At 38.1% G+C, this 25,000-nt stretch overlaps 1 long non-coding RNA gene and 1 pseudogene across 1 annotated transcript; both read left to right on the plus strand.

Annotated features, from left to right (window-relative positions):
* Positions 1-12,550: 12,550 nt before the first annotated feature.
* LOC113347641 lies at positions 12,551-14,439 on the plus strand. Its single transcript, XR_003359148.1, has 3 exons — positions 12,551-12,611; positions 12,743-12,935; positions 14,240-14,439. It is a non-coding gene; the product is annotated as an uncharacterized LOC113347641 (long non-coding RNA).
* Positions 14,440-18,447: 4,008 nt separating this feature from the next.
* Positions 18,448-20,095, plus strand: LOC113347639 (annotated as a pseudogene).
* The last annotated feature ends 4,905 nt before the right edge of the window (positions 20,096-25,000 follow it).

The raw sequence follows: 25,000 nt of genomic DNA on the forward strand, positions 1-25,000 counted from the left end.
ACGATCCTTGCAAAGAAGGAGCGGCGGCTATTACATGATCCTCGGAAAGAGGAAGCGGCAGCCACAGGCACGAACCTTGGCATGAAGGAGGCGTTGAAGCGGCTTCGGCTCTTGGAGACGACGTTGAAACTTATGGAGAAAAATGATGAAGCTTCGACTTCGGATCATGGAACATCTTATGGAGCGAACGTTGAAGCGGAGCATCTGCTGGAGTGAACGTTGAAGCGGAGCCGCTGTTGGAGAACGTTGAAGCGGAGCGGCTGCTGGAGCGAACATTGAAGCAGAGCCGCTGTTGGAGAAATTTGAAGCGGAGCGACTTCTGGAGAGAACGTCGAATAGGAGCGGCTACTGGAGAGAACGTTGAAGCAGAGCCGCTGTTGGAGAACGTTGAAGCAGAGCAACTTCTCGAGAGAGCGTTGAAGCATTTCCTGGAGAAAACTCCAGTGAGGGCGCTATTGACCCTTGACTTCGAAAAACGACTTAATAGGATATGGCATATGGGAAGACGACACGAATAGTGCTGGTCGGAAAGTCGTGTATTTCTATCATGAGAAATAATACGCATCTTCTGTTTGATTTTCCCTTGCAACTCTCAGAGCCTCGTGGGTTACAATGTTGAAGTCGGAGGCAGCGTCAATAGCGTGCTGTCATACTCGGGATCCTTCAAGCGAACACTGGTTAGGAATCCCCAGTTCCATCTATCAATCATGCTTCCCAGGAGAGGATGGGGTTTGGGAACGGCTTCCCTGGTTGGAAACAACTGCTTTCCTGATGCAGTGCGGTTGAGGGCTGCAAATATTTCTTAACGCTGTGTCTTAGAGAAATATAAAATCTCACATAAATGTCTCATCATAGAATGCATGATTTTGTGGGAGAAGTCCCCAGAAATCATGCAGCTCCTAGCGGGAAGAGGGTCTCTGTGAACTCAAGAGGGTTGTTAATTTCCTTTGCCTCGGTTTTGGAGAGGCCGTTCTTGATCTTTAGGTGTGATGAAATTGGATTGCTGATTCCCTTATACTTGGCGTTCAAAAGCAACGCGATCCTCCTCATCTATAAACGCACGCCCTGCTGAAGTGCCTGCACAGGATCCTTTCATCTGGGGTTGACGTGAATCTTGTGGTGGACGCTCCGTTAGTGTATTGAGGAAAATAGGTATCTCTTTCCGAGTTGTAGCCATGTCTGTCTGAGCCTTACGAGATCCTTTCATCTTTCCATCAAATCAACAACGGTAAAAGGAGGTAGGCTTGTTATGGATCCTCCAATCTATCGTCCTGATGATGGAATAGCAGCGGCTCTGGTGACGGTTGCAGCTGTCACACTTGAAGAAACGTTAGGGGTGGCGGAAGCGGCCCTGGCTCTGGTGATCGGAGGTGTAACGCCTGAAGGGACATTTTCTGCGTCGCTGGTGTTGACAGGTGGTGTATTAATATCACTTTGTTAGGAGGCATGAAGAATCTGTGATCCTTGCATTCGCGGCTTTGCATAAATTTGGTTTGGCCATTGGGTGTTGGCGTCAGCGCTGCAACTTTGGCTACTGATCGGTAGCGATGGCACTGCAACTTGTTTCGTGAGACGGTGCTCTGGCTGGCTGTGGAAAGGGGGATGGTGCTTCCCCGGCCGATTAACGAATGGCCCATGGCGCTGTTGGCTAGGACGCGAGCTGTTGGTGTCGGCTTGGCATGGAGCCGCAGGTGTTGTTTTTGAAGTGGAGTCGCTAGCATTGGGTCGGCATGTGCTATCTTGGCTTGGTGAGCCGTCAACGTCGTTGGCTCGTCTTGGGACGCGGAGCTGTTGGTGCAATCGGCGATGGGCGGAGAAGTTGCGCTGGAAGGGTGCAAGCTGCTGCGCTGGAAAGATGTAAGTTGTTAGCGCTGGAAAAGATACAAGCTACCGGCACTAGAAGGACGCAAGCCGTTAGCGCTAGAAAAGAGGCAAGCTGTTAGCGCTCGTATTATTGGTTTCGTTTCTATGTCTTGGTGATAGCGGTAGAGTGCTAGCAATAAAGCAGGCAGACATATTCCAGGTACGTATCTCCATGTTTCTTATTTCTGTTTGCTCTTCTGTTGTTGGTGAAAACCCTAGCCATATGCATGTCCGTCATAGTTTTATGGGAGATGCCGTCCTGATATCCAGAAGTCCCCAGTCACTCCTTGTCGTGTGATAACTGGTAACTGAGCCGTTTGGTGACTGAGACATTGATCCCCGAGCAGATCGTTTGCTTTCACCATCGTAGAAGTCCCCATCCACCCCTTGTCGTGTGATAACTGGTAAATGAGCCGTTTGGTGACTGAGCCATTGATCCCTGAGCCGATCGTTTTCTTTCACCATCTTAGAAGTCCCAGTCACCCCTTGTCGTGTGATAACTAGTAACTGAGCCGTTTGGTGACTGAGCCATTGATCCCCGAGCGGATCATTTTCTTTCACCATCTTAGATGTCCCCAGTCACCCCTTGTCGTGTGATAACTGGTAACTGAGACATTTGGTGACTGAGCCATTGATCCCCGAGCGGATCGTTTGCTTTCACCATCTTAGAATCTGGGTTGAAGAATGAAATCGTGAATTGGAAATTGATACTGTAAACGAGAGATTAATCTCCCACTGTGGTCACCAATTGTTTGAGGGTGAAAATAATTTCTGCTTATTTTGGTAATTTCGGGTGTATCGGTGAGATTCCAAAGATCAATCTGTAAAAATCCGGCCTAAACCAAGAAATGTACGTTCCAGACTTGCTTCGATCACAAAGTGAAGGAGAAGGGTTGGTCTAGAGAGGGAAGCGAAGAGAGTGTTGAGACCAGAATAGTTGATTCGGGAAGAGTAGTTGTTTGACTACTTGTATCAGAAAGTGGAAAGCTAACAGATGGGAAAGCTAACAAGTGATTTCCGAGTGTTGTATTCTCCTGACCAAAACTTGTGTTTGGTGAAAATAGGTGAGACCTATTTATACAAGTCGCAACAAAACGTACCCTGATCTCAAAAGAAGTGGAAACAATTGAGTAAATGGAAGAAAATGGTAACGGGTAACGCCTGGAATTGATGTTTCCATAATGAAGGAAACGTTTCACCATTAATTCTTGTATTTACTAACCTCTTCACCCTTATGACACTTTCCTGTAATGGGCGTAGTGTACGCAGTACGCTGTAAACCGCCAGACCAATACCCTGATAAGCATCCCCCAGTTTATGATTGGTTTTGATGTCTCGAGTGTTTTCGTGGAAAACGTGTAGCATGTTGCTACGTGTGGAGTGTCCAAAGGATTTGTCGTTTGTAGCCAAGTTGGTGTCGTGACCAAAGAATAGGCTTCATAGCCAGGTTGGTGCCATGACCAAAGAGTTAGCATCGCATCCAAGTTGGTGTCGTGACCAAGAGTTAGCATCGCAGCCAAGACATTTCCACGAGTCATTTGGTGGCAGGTTTGTATGGATGAAGGGTACCCGTAGATTGTTGCAACCCTTCGTTTTGCAACCAGCGGAATGGTTGCAGCGCATGCATGCTCGTGGCACGGCGAAATTAGGGTTTTGGCGTCGTGGACAAGAGATTTCCATAAATCTTTTGGTGGAAGGTTTGTATGGTTGACATTCGTAACTCAGGAGGAAGGGTGGTCGTTGATTGTTGCAACTCTTTGTTTCCATCCGGTGGCATGGTTTTGGCATTAACCGTGATGTTTGGCCTTGGGCCGGAAGTTTCCATGTGTTAGGTGGTGAACTTGTACGGCTGAGATTTGCATCTCAGATGGTAGGGTAGCTGTTGATTGTTGCAACCCTTCGTTTTGCATCCAGTGGCATGGTGGTAGGGCCGCATCGCTTTGGCATGTTTTAGGCGCGGCCAAAATTAGGGTTTTGGCATAACTGGTGAAGTTTGGCCTTGGGACGGAAGTTTCCATGCGTTAGGTGGCGAACTTGTACGTCTGAGATCTGCATCTCAGATGGAAAGGTAGCCGTTAATTATTGCAACCCTTTGTTTGGCAGCCAGCAACATGGTGGTAGGGCCGCATGGCTTTGGCATGTTTTATGCGCGGCCAAAATTAAGGTTTTGGATAAACCGTGATGTCTGGACTTGGGACGGAAGTTTCCATGCGTTAGGTGGCGAACTTGTACGGCTGAGATCTGCATCTCAGATGGATGGGTAGTCGTTGATTGTTACAACCGTTCGTTTGGCAGCCAGTGGCATGGTGGAGGACCGCATGGCTTTGGCATGTTTTAGGCGCGTCCAAAATTATAGTTTTGGCATAAACAATGGTGTTTGGCCTTTGGCCGGAAGTTGCCATGCGTTAGATGGCGAACTTGTACGGCTGAGATCTGCATATCAGATGGAAGGGTAGCCGTTGATTGTTGCAACCCTTCGTTTGGCAGCCATCGGCATGGTGGTAGGGACGCATGGCTTCGGCATGTTGTAGGCGTGGACAAAATTAGGGTTGGCAAAACCATGATGTTTGGCCTTGGTCCGGAAGTTGTCATGAGTTAGGTGGCGAAATTGTACGGTTGATATCTGCATCTCAGATGGAAGGGTAGCCATTGATTGTTGCAACCCTTCGTTTGGCAGCCAACGACATGTGGTAGGGCCGACATGGCTTTGGCGCGGAGATGTGGCTGGCATGGTATTTCATTGGCACTGTGGTGCGGCTTGCATGGTTGGAATGCCTTGGTGCGGAGATGTGGATGGCATGGTATGCCACTGGAACGGTGGTGCGGCTGGTATGGTTGGCATGCCTTGGCGTGGAGATGTGGCTGGCATGGTTGGCATGCCTTGGCGTGGAGATGTGGCTGGCATGGTATGCCATTGACACGGTGTTGCGAATGGCATGGTCGGCATGCCTTTGGCGCGGAGATGTGGCTGGCATAGCATGCCATTGGCACGTCTGGCTAGCATTCATGGCTGACATGTTTAAAGATGATGTTAGTCAGTACCGAGGGCTCTGCCGTGGAGGATGGAATATACGTAGAAAAGGTACCCCGGTAATTTAACGCAGACATGTTGAACGGTTCAATAAATGTGCTAGTGGTGACATTATTCCTCAAGTGTGACATCACTGTTTGACTAAGGTTTTACGATTTTAACCCTAAGCTAAAAACCAACATCAACACCTGATAAATTTCTCGTAGACGTATTGAAAGACTCAATAAATGTGCTAGTGGAGATATTGGTACTCACGGCTCCGTTTCCTTACAGAGTGACGCCACGTCAGACTAAGGTTTTACGATTTTAACCCTAAGTTAAAAATCACCATCAACACCAGCCCTTCATAATCCCCGCTTTCTTAGATTCAGAAGTTCGTCCTCCTTCCATCCATTAAACCATGGCAATAACAAGCTTCTACCGACAGGCTTAAGGACTTGACGTTAGTCATCCACAGACCATTTTAGCAACGTAATTCTCTTCTCGCACTAGTACAAACCTTCATATAGGCCACGTTTTTTTGTTTACAGCCTAGCCACGTTTCAGGTTATTTGTGTGGCTGTTGATCATAGGTATAACTATAGCCACGTTTTGTGTTACCCTGTATCCATAGTGCACCATTTGGTCATGGATCTGAACCTAAACCCATCAACTGTAGCCATAAGGCATCGTTTGGTCACTGGTTTCAGTCTAAACCTATCACATGTAGCCATAGATGCGTATATAGCCACATTAAGCAATTATGTATGTGTCGAATGTGTGGGATGGGTAGTAGACACATCTATTAACCCGTGACGGAAAGGGAATTTATTTAGCCACATTGGTTTGTCTATGTGTCCATAGTATATGGTTCATTAGACACGTACATATTAGAAATAGACACATTTTGTGAAACATGCCAAAAAAATTGACACATGGCTGCACCATTTCTTTTTGAGAGGGTTATTATATGGCCACGGTGATTTTGTTTATGTGACCAAAGCTTCCTCCAACTATACACATCTTGCGACCAATCCAAAAGACTCGTATGGCCATCTATGTCGCACTAATGTTAATGTTGTGTATGGCTTTTGTCGAATCATGATCAGGGTTAGAGTAAAAAATAGGCATTCTAAGTAATAGAACCCTTGAAAAGACATCTTTTTTAGTGTGGTTTAGTATATCTGCATCCGTATTCTAAGTTGTCCAATATTCATCTAGCTCGGAGAAAAACAAACATATCAATTTGTTCAGGCAGAGCGAATACGATATAATGTTTGGAAACATGAAAGCCACAATAGAAAGTCCACCACTTGGCTGAGGAGAATCTCAGTTACATAAACCTGTTGATGCATATTGGTGTGTGCAAGAAATACGTAATTGACGAGCTTAAATTTTACGAAAAATGAAGAAAACAATTTCTTACATAACACAAACTCCAAAACACATCAGATTAATTTATTCAAAAATTATGCTTGTATAAGAGTAGTGACAAATCTAATAATACTGCATTTTCCTTATTCCAAAAATGCAGCTGCAGATAACTTATACAACTGCCATATATATTTGAGTTTCAACAAGAGAAAAAGATACCCACTGCTAATGTCTTCGATCACATCGTTATCGTTGTTAAACTGAACAACAAAAACAAACCCATTAAATATTAACTTCAATACTATACCCCATAGAGATGGCAGCACCTTCTCGCTAAATTATAGCTTCATTGAGACTGCAGAACTGTAAGAATCGCTAACCTACGAAATTTATAGCATAATAAGTAGATAAAAGATTGTTCGAGGCTGGTAAAAATTCAGAAACTCAATCGAAGAAACAAAAAATGCCTCGTTGTTTAGAAGTTTAACGACTACTTGTGGAAGTCAAAGAGTTCCAACATTAACTAGTTGCGGTCCGAAGAGTTGCCAAAGATAATATAGCATAATGGCAGACCAAAAGGGCCATCATTTTTTTCTATCAGTATCATGTCACTAACTGAATAACTAGTGACTGAAGGAAATAAACTGACATACCAGCTGGAGTGTGTGATTTTGGCTTGCATATAAGTAAACCCCGGCAGTTAGTTCGGAAGTAATCATTTCGGGATTCTTTACCCAAGTCTTGTGGATCTACAGCCGGCAAGATATTATCATTCCAAGAAAAAATTATCCATTCTGAAACACACACAAACTGAACCAATAAATCAATTACATCAGCTGCACTTCAATGAAAGCAAAAACTGATAAGTCTATATGTTTCATTACAAAACAGTTGTTATCCCCCTGCCTTAAGAATTTGAAACACAAAAAATATATATGTACAAACATGGAAATAACATATGAAACAGGCCATATGCAATTTCATCATACAAACCCAGAATCATGCCACACAAACCCATAATAACACATTCATTTTTAACTCAGGAAAATTGGTCTAGTACTTTCTGTAATTAACGTTCAAAGGATGCCTGCCACTCGTAAATTGTGTGGTAGACTTTTTGGTTAAGAATTGTTGCAAGTTTACATACTCGTTTGTGGCCAATGGATGGAATAATACAAATGTAATGGAAAATGAACGGAATACTGGATTCGTAATTCACTCTTTGTGTCAATATTGTCCTAGCACTTCTATTTTATGAAAAATTCTGGTGACCAAATAGTGAAATAATATTCTTCATAAGAACCGCATACCCTGAGTCTATATACAGGTGATGACCATGCCGGTGTTCCATAGTGAAGTTACAATTAGAAAGGTACATACCTATCGTTACTAATCAAAGAATACTTGATATGGTGCCATAAATGATACATTATTGTCGAAAAATCTTGAGATCTCACAAGCAAACTACCCAAAGGTTTTAAATGTACACGTCGAAAAATATAGTCACAAACACTGGCTGACGAAAATTGTATCATAACTACATAGAAAAAAATCAACTGCGCTAAAAAGACATGTGGAGAACACCTCATCAGCAAACAATGGCATGAAATTAAAAAAAAAGCAAGATAAAATTAATTATGCTTTCTGTCAAGTACATTTTCAGGACGGTACTTCTCCATCTTTTTTCTTTTCTGCTAGGTGGACTAAGTTAATGGACTGGTGGACTAAATCGTTCATTAAGTATATCATGATATATGCTCAAAGTAAGAATGGCACACTAGACCCAAGAAAGGAGGGAGCCAAAGCGCAAATAATGGATAGACAAAAGTAAAAACCCAAACACACAAAAAAAACACAACCTGAAGAACTAGACCAAGCCTAAACCGAACTTAAGCCAGCAACGAACAACAAAGAAAGAGGCTTTCTATTTCTTCTTGGTAGGGGTTCTCTTCACTATGCCAAGTTTTTCATTAAAAGATGCCCCTGGCCGAAGTATTTTAGCTTGTTCCCTCTCAGTTTTAGGAGTTTTGTACTAATCCTTAACAATGCCATTTAAGATGTTCTTAACCTTTACGGGTTTGCGTCTACTCACCTGACAGAAAACTTCATTAACTGCATTCATGATTCAGAAATATCGCTACAACATTATCAAAATGCAGGAAAAACTAATCCAAATGTGGTATTCTTGCAATCAATCTATTGAAAATTGGTAATGAATGTTTTAAGTAATCAACACTTCCCGATCTACCTAAATGCTGTAAAATTTGTAAACGGTAGAGAAGATTTCAAATTGAATGCTAACAGTTCGATCCCAAGTTTCTAAGCTGTGGTTTAACCAATGTCGGATGAATATTAGATGCAATGCCAGCCGAACTGTTACATTGGTAAGCAAAATCCCCTGCCGATGTACTCACACCAAATCTAAGTGGAGGAGGAATTTTCAGAGTGATACAAAAACTTAAAATACTATGTTCAAAGAAAATCACTCTGCAAAATCATGAAATGACAGAGAAAAATAAACTAAGTTTTCATAAAGTTTCAACTAACACCAGAGAAGAACAGAACAGAAGCTCCTGTTCATGGTTCACAATCACATGTACACTCAGATTAACAACTAAACTATCTAGCTGATGGGTATCACACTTAAAAATGTACATTTGGTCTGCAGATGACTCAAAGAACAATGGTTTTTTCTAATGGCTATCACTTCTAATCCAACGATACAACATAATCAACTTTTTAACAGGATTTTGCATAGAAATTGATTGAAATCCAAAACAAAGGTGTAAATAAAAAATTAAGCAGAAATTTACCCTTTTCCCCAATTTTGGTTGAATCTAATCGATTTTCAACAATTTCTTCAACTTTTGTTTGTTTAATTAGTCCCTGCAGACAGAATATACATTAATCAACAAATATTGAAGATTCAAATGCTGTTGAATTCAAAAATTAAGAATGACTCTTACATAGTTGATAATGAAGATTCGCAATGATGATTCGAGAAAGAAGAGTGTGATTCGAGAAAGAAGAGAGAAACCAAGGCCGAATACTGTTTCTCATGTTACTTGTTTAGCAGATGCGTACACCTATTTATAAAAGCAAAACAAATTTTAGTTGATCATTTCTACAAACACTTCAAGGACATCAAATTATCAGCATACCAAGTTAGTTGATTTGAAATTAAACCATCAGCCTGTTCATTATGGTCAAGCCATTTCATTTTCTTCTTCCCAGAAGAGAAATCGCGAAACAACACCGGTGAAGGAAGTTTATAGACTACAAAACTAAGGGACATGAACAAATAACAAAACCTACGACATAGAAGTACATAAACCTATTTAAATCGGTACTTAATTCAAGATTTATAAAATCCCCAGATAACAAGAAATGTTTTCAAATTAAAACAAATATTCTTACCCAAAATCAATGTATGATAAACAAGATGAATCGGTATATCTTCCTTTTCTCGATCTTCAAAATCTCTGAGAAATAAAGAACTTCACGAGAAAGAAAAAATCTGGATAAAGAAAACAGATAGGTTACGGTTTAGGGTCGATCAAAACAAATATTTAGGGTTGATTAACCACTCAGAGAGGTGCCGTTTTCTGATTTGGTTGGAGAAAATAATCGACCTGGTTATTGATACTATGGTGGTGAACAATGGAATTGGTGAAGTTCTGTTCATGGGTTTTTTTTGAAGGGTTTCGGAAAGAAAAAGAAAAAAAAAGGAGCGAAGAATGGCAAAATTCGGTAAGGTTTTCTTAGGGGAAAGAAATTTTTGTGAAATTTTGGAGGAAACAATGCGCCAAAATTTTGTTGTTCCCGCCCATCCAGCAATTTTTTCCCTCCTTCGTAAGTAGTGATCCATGTCACTTTTTCTGTTTGCATCTATGTTCATTGGATTGGAGATTCTGATTTTCTATTGGTCCCACAAACACCATACGGATCACACTTGTTTTTTTGTGCTAACTATTTTTTCTTTCTGACATGAAATTCCAATTTGCTAAATGACTTAAAACTATAATTTTTGTACACCGATGTATAAATAACTAGGTAAATTATTATAGAAGATCGATTTGTTTTCCATATGAGTAAATTAGAGTTTAGTGACTTTATAAAATTTGTTCTTTTGTTCTTTTGTGCATAACAAGTTACGTCAAACGAGATCTACTGAGTCGGATGAATTCATAAATCAGATGATAAAATTTATATCTTGAGCATTTTAGGAGATCAAGTGAAATCGAACAAAATTTGATGTTAGCTAAAGTAATGTGAACCTCTAAGCATTCGATAAAATTGAGTAAGATAAAACAAAATATAAATCATAAATCAGATGATAGTTTGTGAAAAACTTCAAGCATTAGAAAAGACCCGATGAGATGGAAAGAAATTTGAAATCCCTTATTATAAAGTAACTTACTTTGGTTAAACATGAAAGCGTCAAATGAATTCTGATGAGATAGAGCAAAGTCTGAAATCATGAATAGAATGAACACGGAGAGAACTCTAAGCACCAGATGAGATTGGGTGTTATATTAAAATTATTTGCATGTATCTATGTTGCATGTGTAATTTTTTTGTTTTTGTTTGCAGCCTTTGGTGTTCCAGTGTATGACATCCTCATGAGAGACTAAAATTGAATATCGAGTTAGACCCATATTTTAATGTTATGCTTTATAATTTTCTTTTCATCCCACATTTATTGAATTGAAGCAAAATGACATCATGTAGATGTACGGTCAACCGCAGAGGACGCTGAATGCATTGGTTTGTCTGAATGCAATTATGCCATTACTATCACTAGATATTTCTGAAATTCTCTAATTATCTACAAGTTGAAACCAAATTTACTTAATTTCACTCCATCTACCAAAATCACTAGATCATATTCGATATCATTAAATCACTAGATCATATTCGATATCATTAGATGATGTTCACTATAACTGACCAGGTAGTTCAGTTAAAATGAAGGATATATTATGAAATTGAAGGATAATAGGTAACAATGATTGACGTCAAGGGTTATTTAACAGGTTTAATGGTAACGTGTGAAACTGGATAAAATTTGACGGATTATATTTTGAAAAAAATGATATTTCATAAAATTTGACAGATTATATTTTGATACCATAGTTGAAGTGGATTTGAAATTTTTAGTTTAAAGTATAATTCATTGTGGAGTAGATATATAAATCATCATTTTACAATACAACTAAAAGTTAAATTAAAATTAATACAAACTAAAAGTACACGGGTAGATGAACACATGATACGAAGTTGGCATTGGAGACTCCCGGATTTCTTTTATCCGTCTTTCATCTCCACATACCTCTATTATGTATTTTAATGATGTACATATGTAAATTTTTTTATATCAATGAAACCGAGAGGATCACTTTTTCCTTAAAAAAAAGTGCAACAATTATTCAGTTATAAATAAGCTATGTATCAGTGTCACGGTAGTACAATACGGTAAAGTCATTAGGTGATGATACGACTGACCTGACGACGCTGGCACCAAATTCTTTTGGGTGTAGCTATCCAAAAAGGTGTTAGGGCTCATCTTGTTGCTAGGCTCCCATCTAATTTCTTTCTTACCAGTTGATGAACCTTCTGAGTTGTAATTGGTTTTTTTCAAATATTATACTCCCTCAGTCCAAGTTTACTTGCTTAATTTGGATTTTACAAAAACTTGAAAGAAATTCAAATTACTTCCACATACACCATCGATCTTTTTCATTGTTTGTTCAATATAATAATTTTCATATCTTAATTTTTGTTTCTTTCTTGATAATTAGAAAAATTTAATAGGAAATATACCAATTTTTTGGTACAAATTTGTTAAAAAAAAACACAATTTGGACAAGCAAAGTTGGACGGAGGGGCATTAATAAAAAATATCCGAAAAATAAAGCATAAGCGAAAATTAACAAAAAAACAACTAGGTATTTCGTATTTGCTTGCCCGTAGGGTTAACACGAGATGGACGGTTTAGATTATGGATGGAAAAGTTAAATCATCGTGATCTCAATATGGCAGATTTTTATTTGTTGAACATCAAAAAGTTGATGCATTAGGTTGCATCGAAACTTCAAAACTCTATACAACCCTAAATTACTTTTTCTTTCTCTCGCTCTTCTATCCGCCTCCACTTCTGTTTGCCTCCGTCTCTCCCAAAGGAGATGAGAACACCTCCTCCTCTAATGTGAATATTGAAGATGGAGAACCTCGTGAAAACCCTAACAAGCAAAACCATATCATTTTTCAAATCCAAAACTCCCATCTTTTCCATCGTGAATCAAAACTACAGAAACTCCAGTCAATCATACACAATCCCTAATCGAAGTGATGAAAATGATGAGTAAGTATGCAATATTTGATTTATTTGTCGATGAAACTTGATTTTTTATGTACTATTTGATTTGCTTTGATATATATATAAATATATATATTTTTTTTTTTGATCTAAGCCTCTTTTTCTCTATTGTGCAGGTGTACCTGAAGCAGGCCCCAAACAAAAAATAGTTTACTCCACCAAGACGATTCATTTCAGTCCACCAAGCTAAGAAGTTTAGTCCACCATTTCACATCCGTCCGAGTAATGAGTAAACTAAGAAGAAGAACAGAGAAAAAGAGGGAGGGAGATGAAATTGAGTTCAGTTATTGATCACAACATTGATGTTTGGTAAGAATTTTCTTCTATGCTTCCTATTATCATCCGAAAGGGTAGTAGCTAAATAGTTATTTGTTTAATCTTACTCAATTAGGTTTTGCAGAATTTCGAATTTACTTTTTTTTTTATGCTGTTAACTTTTTTCTGGGGTTGGGTTTCCGTTTGGCTTGATTTTGTTTAAGAGTCCTTACTTGTCTAAAATGGATATTAATTGGTGAAATTGTTAGTTTCTGGCTGCTCATTACAAGTTAGTAATTTATAGGGTTTGGGTTTGTTGGAATTATGTGTTATAATGTTATTCAAATGAAAATGGAGTTTTTTTATCAATGCCTTGGGGATATTTATGAAAACAACTCGACATTAACTTAGCTGCGACCAAGGTTTTTTGTTGACTGAACTTTTCTTTTTGTTGATACACAAGTGTGCGCCACTGGGATTGAGTACACCTGTAGATGAGCGTCATACTAGCTTACGATGCATGGTCATGGCAGGCGAGGGAAAGGCAAATGGTGTCACATATGAGTAACTACTTACGCAGTTTATGTCACCTGGAGATTGAATGATTGTTCCACCTCCTCCACCATATGATCCACATGGAGGATACCCCGTGCCTCCACTAGAAATGACTGCACAAGCCCTCTCACCACCACACAACGGTTATGCACCTCTCCAGGTGATACTATGATCTAATTATCACCTCCATCAATCAACGGGCGCTTTCTGATTGTTTTGTTTATTTATATTACTGTTTGTTTTCAAACCACATATCAATTTTTCATAAGCTGTGTTTCTCTTTTGCTAAACTATAATTTCCAGTAGAATTGAAGCTCCATTAGGAAGTGGTAGTATCAATTATTTGCTCTCGCTTGCACCGAAGAGTTTCTGTTTTCGTACCTCTGATTAGAATTTTACTTTTGATGCGTAAATTGTGCCAGTTGATTGCGTATTCACGTATACTGCAAGGTGAAGTTCCTAGTCTCAGCTACACTCTTCTATGTATATACAGGGACTGTCAGACAGGTATAGGACGCTCATGCATATGATAGACCAATAGGAATGGACTCCTGTACCTAGTGTGTCTCATTTGTATCCAAATTGCAGTATTTACCTCTCCTGGCTCCCCTTTCTAGTCACTGCCAAATTAGAATTTTTTGTCATTATGGTGCATACAGAGTTGTAACAATCTCTTATTTTTCTGGTGGTATAATCTCCAATTTAAGACATATCGATTATTCTTATAAAAGATCGTAGTAGTTCTCTTTGCAACACTATATCCAGATGATTGAATCTGTTCCTTTTCCCTCTTTCTCTTGCAGGTGCTTACACAGAGATGCAGAGGAAACTGTGCTCAGATGGGAAGACTTTGAAAGGGGATTGTTTGGTGGTTAATCGTCTTCGAAAATCCAACAGTGCATGTTTTCACTTAACTATCTACCTTATACGCAGTTTCTCTGTAAATGTAATAACAATAATTTTTCAATAATAAATAAAGAATATCTGAGAATTTTTCAGTAAACAGATTCACTAGTATCAGTGATTAAAATATGATACTTGATGTGATACAAATAGGTGGCCAATAGGTTCTTAAAATCTTGACATACGTACGAGGCCTAAAGACACCAATAGCAGAAGATTGCCCATATGAAATACAGTCACAATTTACCAGTTTTCATGTGTCAAAACGTAACCTACAGCCACAAAGAAAACATTTGATGCGTCTTTCTAAAGCTTTTGGTCATGGTGTTTTTGATTCCATGCGACTATAGCTTATGAATTAGTCATGTTATTTTATTAATTTGCGTGTCTGAATGATAGTTATGACCATGGTTCTATTGTTTTAGTCTAGCTATAAGTCATGAATTAGCCATGCTGAAACCATTTTTGCGTGTCTAAATTATAGAGGTAGCCATGGTTAAATAAATCCACGTGGCTTTAGGATAAACAATCGCCACATCGAAATCATGTATTGTATCTAAAAAAAGTCTATTGCCATGGTGTTAGAATTTCAATGTGATCGTAGGACATGAAATCACCATGATAAAATGACTCTTGCGTGGCTGATTGGTAGCAAATGCCATGGTTCAAATAAATCCATGTAGCTTTAAAGTAATCACTGGCCACATTAAACATAAATTGTGTGGCTATAAGGAACCTATGGCCATGGTTGTAAAAAAAACGCTCAACTACTTAAAAAAAACACGGTACCATATAGACACGGTTATAGGGATACGGCCGTGGTAAACCATGTGCAATAGTCACTTAAAGTTTATGTAGCCATAAAGGTACCCAGTTGTCACGGCACCTGATACCACATTTTTGGTGTGAAAATAATCCATGACCAAAAGCATATGGACACGGTGGTAAAGTGTAGCCTATGTGAAGATTTGTACTAGTGTCGAATTAAGATCATCTCGGAAAACATAGCTAACTCAAATTAAGAAGCATCTCCTTCCTTTCTTCTTCTCGATTTCAATGATGTTGTAGCAGCAACAAACTCCTCTTTAAGAAAACCAACAAAAACAAATTTCTGTTGATTTCTATTCTCAAGCTTCTAAGAATACAGCGAAACCCATCATACCAAACACCGGTCTACGGACATCATCATCCATACTTTCTTTCTTCTGTGTTGATTTCGAATCAACAAATTGTTTGTTGAATAGCCACCACCACCATGATTTCAACCGCAGCTTGCTGGGCTCGTGTTCAACACGGCTTAACACTTCTTATTCATCAGCGTCACTTTCTTCCCTTTTTTTTATTCTCAGCAACTCATAAACACCAGGAACATCAATCATAACCTCCATCTCTCACGGAAACACCAACAAGTTTTTTTTTTTTTTTACTTCTTTAAAACTCTCGAACCATAATAAAAACCAACACATCACCACAACAAGACCTTCAAGTAATTCTCTAGCTTTTTCTCCTTCTCCTCTCCCTTCCTCTCACCTCGCTCTAATACCAAATGTAGGGTCGAGCAAGAGAATGGAGAGCACAACGCGGAAGCAATAAAACGACTACATTGATAATCAAATTCAGTGTATAATTCTCATTGCTCAATAGCCTACTTATAGTCTCACAAACTTGACGATCACTCAAAGCACTTTCCTAACAAAATCATACTCTAAATAAAGCACACTTCTAAAAACACAAAGAAACTCTAAACATAGTAAAACTCTAAAACTAGAAATACTTGCTTCACAAATAGACTTATTTTTCAAGCCAAACACGTCGTGTCAACTACATCTAGTTGTTTCCAGAACGGCGTCAACTTCACCTAGTTGCTTCTCTCAGACAGGAACAACTCCAACTAATTGCTTCCATTGATAATTTCACCAATATCCCCGTTTAACTTCCAACAACATTATGCAATCTGAAAGTTCCCAAGCATGGTCAGGATATATATTTCTGGGAGTTTGGATTTTTTTTTTTTTTTATGCGTGGCATGCTAGTAGTCGAAAAATACAATTTTCCGAGTATAGTTCATTTAATGGGAAGATATGAAGTAGCTGGTGATCTAAAAAGTGGTATTTTTAAATCAAAAAAGTTACTTATCTGACGATTGATTATTCTTTTTTAAAGAAAACGTCGGTGGATTTGTAATTTTCCACCAGCAATTGTCGCACCTGCAGGTGTACAATAAGTTACTTGATCAAGTTTGCTGCGTTAAGAAAGAAATTAATTTACGAATAGGTGCGACTTCTGTGTGTTCCAGTATAACTCATATCTATGAATAATCGGGGTGTTATACTGAGCAAGTATTGTTTCAGTTGTGTTTGTTGGTTTTTCTGTATTGAATGAGTTATGAATATGTGAATCACTGGATTGAACAGTTAGGAACTAAAATGTGTTAGAATCGCTTCATTTTTACCTAAAACGATTTTACTCGCTACACTAAGTCGAAACTTTCATGAATCGTCCACAAGCAGATTTGGGTTGTAGTTCAAGTATTTTGGTCACCGGATAGAGCATTAGTTAAGGTGACAAATTTGGAGGATGACAAATTTGGAGCATTACTAAAAGGCGTCTTAGTCAATTGTGTTCTCATCTTGATTAATTTTTATGGATCTGACAGAGGTATTGGTAACTGATTTTGATCATTTTTCTGTTGGTGGGTTTTGATTTGTTTCAGTCATTTGGAAACTATTAATTCTTTCAATGCCAAAATTGGATTCTCAAGTGATAGTTACTGCATGATGTCATTTTCCGAATTTCCTTTCCGTATGAACGCATGAAATTTTCTAATTACTCTTGAATTTGATGGTTGTTCTCGACTTTGGTTGCGAGTTATATTTGAGTTCTTGATTTTGATTTACCTCTGACTCACGAGTTAACTCGCTAGTGACTTAGCGATAACTTGTTTTAACTCAGTATAGTGAGATGATCCGAGGGCGTATATGTTTTTTACTAAGCTGAATTACCGTCACGTATGCACTAGCGGATGTCAACCATTTTTTGGAAAAATGGTCGTACTTTCTTAAACATGATATTGAAAGTGTAGCACTTTATTAAAACGGAAATGATATTCTACGCGCACTCAACGCCCCACTCTCCGCCCATCTGACGTGCTTATACGATGGTTGAAGCCACGTATTATCTTCTTCTCTCCTTTATTTTTCCTTTTTTCTCCGCATTTTCTTGTTCTTTCGTTATTAGTGAAGGCCAGAGATAATAAGAATTGGGTTAAGTGGAAACTAAACTAGTTCTTAATTTATCTGTGCTAATAAAGTTCTTCATCCTTGATCTCTATCATTCTCTTGTCTGTGTTTCCTCTTATCTTGTTCTTTCCCGGTCCCAAACTTAATAAATGGAAAGTAAACTATTTTTAATTTATTTTTATCCATTAGAGTTCCTAGAAACTTCAAGAGAAAAATTCCATTCACTTTTTTTTTCTAATCGGAGAGCCCTCGGGTTCCTGAATATGCATCTCCGTTATTAAAATTCCCCATTTTTATTTCGAAAATGCTAGATCCACCGTAATTTTCTTATGGTAGAATCACCACAGGACACAAAGGAAAAAAAAGGGCCCCACAAAAAATAAAAAATAAAAAACCAATCCCCTTTTCTGCAGTAGGTCCCAGATACTTCTCTCTGCCGGTGATATCACCGAAAATTTTTCAGGTTGTGTCTAGCACAGCGGTTTTCACTTACTCTTGTTTTCTGAATTACCTGTTCTCGGTGAGACAAGTCTATGTGATGAGGCTGGTCCATGTAATTGTGATGTTTGATTGAATGATCGTTTTCCTATAAAAATAAATAAACGTTGGGTCCTTGGTTGGGGGCTTGGCCTGGGCATTACGAGGTTACAGAAGGCAAAAAGTAGTTGTAAATCTAAAAAGCAGTTTATTTTTTTAATCAAAAGATGCGATTAGTAATTAAGAATGTAAAAGCCAAAGCGTCGGTGGTTCTTTGTTTGTACCTAATGTTCAAGAGATGTAACAATCATTAAAGAGATTGGGACTTCGAGTTCATCTTTTTTTAATAGTTAAGGTTCCTCGTTCTGATTAGAAAGCCGTTTGGAATGATGATGGAGACACCAAATTTAGTAAAGCTTGGTGGTTCTTTGTTTGTACCTAATGTTTAAGAGTTGGCCAAACAATCGCTTGCAGAAGTCCCAGCTCGATACATAGGCACTGATCAGGACTTGTTGACTAACGTCACTGATACATGTATGAAAAAAGTGCCAGTTATAGATTTGGTTAATCTACTATCCCCAGAACCTGAGATTGGAGAGTTAGAATCGGAGAGGCTTCATTCTGCTTGCAAAGAATGGGGTGTCTTTCAGGTATATTATATATATATAGATGACACTGCAAGTCTCCAATAATTGTGTGTGATAATTAATTTTCTTTTATATATGATTAGGATGCTATAGAGCATCGATTAGTTATGACCGCCTGGCTTTGACAAATTATTATCGGTATTGCGCTCAACTAATTAGAGTTCATATGGGTATAGGTGGTAAACCATGGAGTTGACATTTTATTGGTGGAGAAAGTGAAGTTAGAAATTGAAGGTTTCTTCAATATCCCAATAGATGAGAAAAAGAAATTTTGGCAGGAAGAGGGAGATCTTGAAGGATTTGGACAAGCCTTTGTTCACTCGGAAGACCAGAAGCTTGATTGGGGAGATATGTTTTTCATGCTCACCCTTCCTCGACATATGAGGAAGCCCCGGCTATTTCCCAAACTCCCTCTACCTCTCAGGTTACTTATTTTTCACCTCCAACCTAGCTAAATGAAGTAGGTTGTCATCAATGTTTCTCTCAAAGCACGGACTAAATGTTAAAACATTGAGGTCGCATAAGATTCCATAACCAGCTCATGATCTTCGTGCAGGGACACAATGGAATCCTACTCATTGGAGGTGAGTAAACTAGGCATGACTCTCCTTGAGTTGATGGAGAAGGCTCTGCAAATAGAGACTGGGGTCATGACAGAGTTGTTTAAAGATGGCAGACAAACAATGAGGATGAACTATTATCCTCCTTGTCCTCTACCCGAGCACGTTCTCGGCTTAGCACCACACTCAGATGGTTCTGGTTTAACGATCCTCTTACAAGTCAACCAAGTAGAAGGTTTACAGATTAGAAAGAAAAATATGTGGATTCCCTTTATGCCCTTACCTAAGGCATTTCTTGTGATCATTGGAGACCTTTTGGAGGTAAATGGAGTTAAAGTATCAAATTGTGTTGCAGGCATGTACAGAATGTTGGATCTTTAATGCTTTTCTTTTTTTCTTTTTCTTGACAGATAATGAGCAATGGGATTTACCATAGCGTGGAGCACCGAGAACAGTAAGCTCAACCAAGGAGTGGCTCTCAGTTGCAACAACTCACAGCCCTAATATGAAGTCTGAAATAGGTCCGATATCTAGCATGATCACACCAGAGACACCTGCCTTGTTCAGAACAGTACGGTATGAGGATTATTTGAGGAAATATTATACACGTCCCCACAGCGGAAAATCATTTGTTGACTACATGAGGATAGGAGGTGATTAAAGACAACTAAGGCTGCATGATTGTTTCCGCAGATATACGTGTGAATGAAATGGTCGTATCTGTTTCGTATATGTGTCTTTCCCGCGTGTATGGTCATATCTATGAATAATTTGTAATGTATTGAATAAGCGTTGTTGCAGTTTCGCGTTGTACTTTCTTGTGAATATTTGGATCAGAGGAATAAATTGAACTAGAAAAGATGTTGGATTTGGCTAATGTCTTTGGGTTCATGTGATTCTTGGTCGAAATGAGAATATCTGATTGGTAATTTCTGGCAGAAAATGCTATTTGCTTACTCTAAATTCTAATCAATTTATATCTCAGTACTCTCGCTATTACTTCAGTCGAGGATGCATTGCACAGTTAAAGTTAAGAACTAGTTGTGGAGGATGAAACAATTATGTTCGAGCCAATCTCACTCAATGAAAGATATATGTGATATAATGAAAGGGAAATTAGAAGGAGTTTGTTGCTGCTTTTGGTTTGTTCCTAGTTGAGCGCTGCTTGTTTTCTCATCCAAAATCTCTCCATAAATGTGAGGTTTTAAATTCTCTATATGTGATACCATGCTAAGGTGGATTTAAATTTAGCATGATATATGTGATACCATGCTAAGGTGGATTTAAATTTAAACCCCATAATGTATAGACAGAGTTTGGAGAAAGAAGAGTACAAACTTAAGAGTAATAAAGTGTCTATCTTTCTTGGTTAGTATTGAGAGTGGCATATATAACTATAGGGGAGTTTTTTCTGTAGCCCAATTTGATTATTTTTTATATATATACAAGCCCCTAACCCGGTGCATACGCACCGGATTTATAACATAGGTGGAAGATATATTTATGGACTCCCTAAAATCTAGTTTTGTAAAGTGTATCTTTAATAAAACTTGAGACAGACGCATGCTTTTCACATACCTTAACAATCATTTTCTTCACAAAACTTCACACGTAAAAAACACTTTTCTAAGACTGGTTCTAATCATGTCCAAGATCCAAGATTACGCACTATTGAAGTGTCGTTTATAGTGTTACAGTTTGGCTGATTCCTAGAGAGTGCTTCGCTTTGCTTGGATCCAGGATGGAAGTAACCCAGGCACGCGGTTTGAAACTGCGTGTCAAAAAAGCATCACACGCGGTTCCTAAACACGTATCAACGAATATTCTACAGAAATATTCGTCAGCACGCCGTTCCTAGCAGCGTGCCACACTGAATCAAACTGCGTATTTTATATACGCGGTTACAACCTGCGTGCCGCTTTTATATTTGTTTGACCTTTTTTTTCCTACACCCAGTTTACACTCTTATGTTATACGACATGTTATTTGCGTATACTTTCTCAGATTGAGCGTTGGTTAAACATACACCATTATGAATAAATTGATATTAATCTTAGGGATACATGCTATCAAGCACCGGAAGATGAAGGTGATGACGATGGAGATGAAGATGATTATCCAATTTACCCATGATGCTTGAAGAGCTCAATTTTATTTTAATTGCGGGTTTGTTTGTTTCTTAAATTCACCAATGTCGGGTAGTTTGGGTGGAACCCAGGGAGGTTTGCCCATTATGTTACAAGGATTAGATTGGGTGTTACTGGCATGCCCATTAAGTTGCACATAAGACTGGGTCTAATGGTGAACTGTATAGTTGCAAACACTCAGACGACCAAAGATGATAAAAAGATGAACGAACTCTGCAAAACCTTCAAAGACAAAGGGATAATTAAGGTTGAACATGAAAAGGTGGCGTCATGCCTAGTCCCTAGATGTAAGTTTCTTATGAAACTGCATCGTTCTAGAGATGAGAACACCTTCGATTAACATTATTGGAAATGTCCTGGGTGTAAGTTGGTGGAATGGGCCGACTAAGTCTATTTTATGTTGCTCAATAATTTCTGTTGTTTTATTTTGTGTTTATGATGTAATGTTTAATCCTGTGTTTTATTTTGGTCAATAACACCCGGTCTGATGTAATGTTTATGTTTTATGTTTCTGTACTTTTTATGTTGTTTATGTTAACGTTTATTTGAGGTTGTTTATGTTTGTGTACTTTAGAAACTCCTTTTAAATTAGGGACAAACGAGTTGATAATGTTTTACCACACCTTCCATGAATATTTATAATTAAGTCGGTCAACTCCCCAACCAACAGATCCCAAAACCCTTGAACGTCTTGGTTTCTTTGTTCATTAACACGAACGGAACTTAAAGTAAGATTTTATTCAAGTCCACGTGTATGATAATAATGTAAAATGGCAAACTGCATAATTCAATGCCTATTTATACACTATTGACTGACATCCAAGTGATTTGATTTATCGCTTCCAGTGGTCGACAACTCAATGGGGCGTGTACTGAAAACACAGTTTGATGGGTCTTTCATGTTAGGTGATAATTGTAGGTGTCAGAGACTGCTATTACAACATGTTAATAGGTCATTGTTGTCTTAGTAATAGGGCTGTCGTTAGAACACATCTAATTTGTGGTACTGTATAACAGCCTTTAGCCGCCTACTCTTTCAAAGGTCATTTACTATTTACTAACAACCCTTACTCAAGTTATAAAAATGAATCACGCTACAAAATATGACATGGTTACTCAAAATAATGCACGACAAATGATGACAACTCGTGGTGGAAAAATCTCAATATTAATAATTTATTCCTTCCGTTTAAAAATTACAATTAAACCCATCAAAAAATTTTACTATAAATTCGTGAAAAACACCTCAACATTGAATTACCTCCGAAGGTGTAATGCTATGTAAACTCAACCACCAAATACAGTTTTTCAATCCCAAAGGTTTGAAGTTCCATATCTTATTTCCACCACAATAATCACTCACGATGCCACGTTTTTCAATGGATGAAGATAACGCTCTAGTCATAAGTTATTGTAAGGTTGCAGATATGGATCATAATACAGAAAATCCTCCAGCGGGTAGGGCGTTTTGGTTTCGAGTGAGGGAAGAATTTTTGATTCAAATTGGGAATGGAAGAATTTGGTATTCTTCCCATGGTGTCCAACTCCGCGTTAGCATGCTGAAAAGGATTTGTGGTCGTTTTAGGAAGTATGGAGTTCTTGCAAATGGTAATCATGCTCAAACGATGGTCATGTATGAAGCGGAACTAGGGAAGCCTTTCAAACATTTCATGGCCAATTATTTTTTTGGTACTCGCATATAAAATCGAATCTTGTTCTCGTGGGATGTTTATGATGTTATGTGTGGTTAAAATTGTTAGTTCGAAATCGTGAGATATCTATGATGTAATGTGTCTTCTTACTTATTGCAATGATGTAACGGACTACTTTTTAATTGACGACTTTATTTTAAACATCGTACGTAGTACATTAGAAAAACATAATTAAAAACCTAACTCACTTTCATAGGAACCACAGTTACACTTAGCACGTGCAACAAGCCGTTAAACCTCGGGATCACCCCATAAGAATAGTTTAGTCTCGTGAGGGTTGATAATAGATTTACCCACAAAATATGCACAAACATAAATTAGAGTTTCAGTCTTCACTGGATGTAGTAGATGAATTTCCCGGTGATTCATACTTTGGGATTTTGGATACCATGAAATTATAACTTTCATCAAATGTGAATGCTTCACCTTTTTCCTTTAAATACCCCTCTTTAACGAGTTCGTGCTACAACAACTCAACGAAATATACTTATTGTTGTAATTTAAAATCAATCAGTTTAGGTTTGGACGAAAGAAATTATAAAATACTTACAAATTGTTGGGATGACATGGTAATACGGCCGCCGCTGGAGATCCGTTGTTGAATATCTATAAAATCGCAAATGTATTTTTGGATAATCTGGTGCCTATCTTGAATTTGTTGAAGACTTCTTCTCTTTGGATTCCCATAATCTCGTCTATATTGGTTGTATATATTCGCCCAAAAGGTTTCGGGCTCTGGCATTACAGGAGAGAGATCTTCTACTCGAGATTCTTTGTACCATGTTTTGGTGATTTTCAAATCTTCAATTGAATCAAATGATCCCATTGTTGTATTCGTACAAAGATAGTGTTGAAATCCGTGACAAGTTTTGCAAGGTGTATGAAAATAGGTGTTTGTTGTTTGGAGATAGATAATAGAATTTTCAAGGATACCAAGCACTGGTGTGTGTGTGTGTGAAGTAACTTTGGGTAAACCTCGATATTTATAGGATCCAAATTACTAATCTGCATGGAAATTCTTAAAACACATCCAATTCACTTAAAAGAGAAATACTCGTTACACACCCTATTTACTTTTCACCGACAACCCTTTCTTATTTCAAATAACTTATCATGTTCATAAACGCCCTTTACTGTTTTAAACACTTCTTGGATGACAAGGAAAGACCAATCTCGTGCTAGAAGAGATATTGGAACGACCCTTGGTTGTGTTAAATCAATATGTATGTATGTGGTCAGAAACAAGTGTTGAAAACACAAGAAAATTTTGCAGATGATTTGATCACTCAAAATAATGCATCAAAAATTATGACAATTCATTGTGGAAATAGTTCTAGGGATAATAATAAAGACAGTTCTCAAATAATTAACCAGCCACGAATATTTTTCCAAATGTCATTTACTGTTAACTAGGGACACTTACTATTTATCTAGCGACTGTTACTATTTATCGAAAACCCCTACATTGCATTGACACAAAATCGCGTCTTCCTAAAATATCAACAGTCTGACAAAAATGTTAGTTGTGTGGTAAAACCAAACACATGGGGTTACATGATAACATTTGTTACAAAAGATATTGGTAGGAGTTAAAGTTATTCGATGTAAACCGACGTAACTCATCCTAAAAACTTAAAATAATTTTTTTAAACATACTTATTTAACAATAATTAATCTCCAAATGAAAATGAAAATGAGAGTGAGCGTTGGTTAAACATACACCATTACGAATAAACCTTAGGGATACATTGATGGAATGATAACAGATCTCTAAACGATTATTTAATCTTAAACTTAGATAAATTTCCCCAAAAACAAGGCAACACCTGGTAGGTGCGTCAAACATTTAAACCATTACGTGGCCATAACGGACGAGTTT

Source organism: Papaver somniferum, chromosome 2 (assembly GCF_003573695.1).
Source record: "Papaver somniferum cultivar HN1 chromosome 2, ASM357369v1, whole genome shotgun sequence".
In the NCBI taxonomy this organism is placed as follows: domain Eukaryota; kingdom Viridiplantae; phylum Streptophyta; class Magnoliopsida; order Ranunculales; family Papaveraceae; genus Papaver; species Papaver somniferum.